The sequence below is a fragment of the Pyricularia grisea genome (genome assembly GCF_004355905.1).
Source record: "Pyricularia grisea strain NI907 chromosome V map unlocalized Pyricularia_grisea_NI907_Scaffold_6, whole genome shotgun sequence".
NCBI lineage: Eukaryota > Fungi > Ascomycota > Sordariomycetes > Magnaporthales > Pyriculariaceae > Pyricularia > Pyricularia grisea.
In genome coordinates, this window is record NW_022156719.1 from 756,916 (window position 1) to 759,734 (window position 2,819).

Below are 2,819 nucleotides of genomic sequence, written 5' to 3' on the forward strand. Positions count from 1 at the left end.
AGGGAACAGGAAAAGATGCATCGGAGGATCCGTGTACTACGGTACTGGTAAACATAACCAGGATAGTGCTGGTATAAGGTGTTGCGACAGCCTAGTCCTTTTGGAAGCAAGGCGACACAAGAACCAACAATATCCATGGCCGGTGGTTGTGGTAAGTTCGAATCGAGGCGGGGGAACGGGGGTAAAGCTGCCGTCATTCTCGCCCCTGAGTCGGGTGGTTTTAAACTTGGCCTTCGGTAGGAGAAAAGACGTATTGGATTTCATGCTGTTGTGTTTGAAGAGGCTTGGCAAGGCCTCGAAATAAAGATCAGCCTATGCCAAAGGAATATGATTCCCCTGATCATGAATAATACCAAGTAATTAATGAGTCGAGTCGAGTATTAGCTAGCCGCCGCTCTTGGATAATAATATGTGTCTCCTTAAAAAATAAAAATAACGATAAAATAAAATGCATACAGAGTGTAACCTAGTTATTATTCCGTAGCATCCGCCATTGACCAGCTCCAGCCACCTACCCGACCTGCAGCAACCGTTCTGCAGGTTATTTTAGTCATTTTAGACTTGGTCCCCTTTTCTTTCCTCCTCTGTGAGGTTGGCTAGTCGCTGTGCTGCAGTCAAACATTGGTAAAGGAACCTTGGTAACAAGCGAAGGCATGGGCCGGCCGAACAGGCCGCTTCTTGTTCCTGACGAGCCACTGTCAAGCCGATCTGCTGGCCGTGGTTTGGCGATTGATTTTCAGGGTTCTCCGCATAATTGCCGCACAAACAAGCGCCTCACCCATTTCTTTCTTGTGTTGTTTTGATTTTAATATTACTTTTTTCTTTCCTTTTTGTTGACTTTGTCTTTTTTACTATCTCTTTCTCTTGTCACTCGGCGCTTGGGACCGTTAGCTGTTTGTCTGGATATCAGCGTATCGTCATCCTGCCGAGTACTGTAAGCAGTCTTGTATAGATGAAACGGTCTCGATCTACTAACCCTTGCCCGAATGCAATTACTGATAATAAGGCTTCGGATCTACTGGGTGCATTGATGAGCAGACAAGGAAACACTTGCAAAAGCATTAGGCTGGGCCCAGATTTTACTCGAAAACAGATGCAGAGTAGTGATGTGCCAGACCGATCAAGATGTGGTTATGATGGGCAAGGGGATTGTTGGTTATTCTGCAACCCATCAACGACCATCGCCCCCGGATTTGTTTTCAATATTTACTATGTAGTCAACCTCATAATATCGTACCGGTACAGAGTAAGTATACGTTGCCAAGAACGCTTACTGAACGTGCACACTGTTTCGCCACCTCGATGCATTCAGACAGAAAGCAGAACAAGACAGGACAAACACTGCCACCCACACCGCCATTTCCGCGTTCATTCCAACCCTTGCGTCCGTGCGGGGACAGCCCTGGAAGCCCTACATATCCAGTGTGTTACTGTATTTCTTATTCTATGTACTGTATTACCCCCCGCCCCCTGTTGGTCACGCCGTGTGCCTACACACCACCCCCGGCCCGAGCGAGCATGCATGCAGGCATGGAGCTTGGACAAAAGAGAACCGCACGGACCAGCATGTATCGTCCTGTGCTGCAACAGAGTGCTGCGGTACTGAGGCGAAGTCGGACAGAACAAAGACAGCCGCCACCCACACCTTTTTTTTCTGCCACTCGCCCTGCGTGCGCCTTGCCTGCACAACTAACTGCCATGCGTTTTTTTTTTCCTGCTTGCCCTTGCCCTGCACATCAGCACCGCCCCCCGCTCCGGCCGTCCCCCTTGTCTCAGCTTGCGCGGGGGTAGAAGATGCCTTTTTCTCGCTCGTGTTTGACATTTTGATATTGCTATCCATGTCGGACGACAAAGAAGAAAGGCATGGTTGACTTTTTTTTTTTTTTTTTTTTTTTTTTTGAAGGAGGAAAAAAAAAGTATGCATCTTCAGAAATTTCAGATGAATCCGATAGTAGAAGCAGTCACCGATCCGTTCATTATGCTTTCCAGAAGAGAGGGACAAGACACGTGAGAGAGAATTGACAGGGAAATCCGTACCACGCCGCTGGTTGATAATCAGCTCGCACAAATCAGATGCATTTTTGGGAACTCTCAGAACCCTGGGACCCCGAATTGAATGACTTGCGACTTTTTCGAAAAATCAGGATGCATATGGTACATATGGTACAGTATTTGAGCTACGGGTTAACTTTCCTGTTTAGACTAACTTCCGAAAATGCACATTCACGTCAAATCATAAATGCTAATGTTATTAGCGCAATTGAATGCGGAACCCTAGACGTGATCTACTGCCCATAGCTTTTGGGGATTTTATGCTAAGCGAGTAATGAAATTCAATTACCACTAGGCATTGCAAGCTGAAAAAAAAGGGGGTTAGTGAAGAGAGACAGGCTCGGTGTCATTAGCAGGCAATTCGACCGAAGAGTTAGACTACGTACAGTTACCGGTACACTACCGCCCGCTACTGTACGTTGAGGATTCTCATATCAAACAAACAAAGGGGTTTGTTTTGTTCGAGATGGCGTTCGTGACGCCTACGGGTGAAACGCTACACACCAAAAAGCCGATCTTTCCTCGGGACAAGAGAGGGGCGCTCTCGCCTATGCCTCCATCGATCTGATACAACCCGTATTCATTCACACACTGTCTACCCCTTGATAATGTCAATGAAGGGACACTAACAATTGTCAACAGATCATCAACGAAGGACTGACAGCATAACCTGGGGTCACGTCATGAGATGGTTAGATCAAACCGCGCAAAATAATCCACTTGCGCCCTTGACGGACATTTGATGTTTCTGTGCGGGGGGGGGGGGG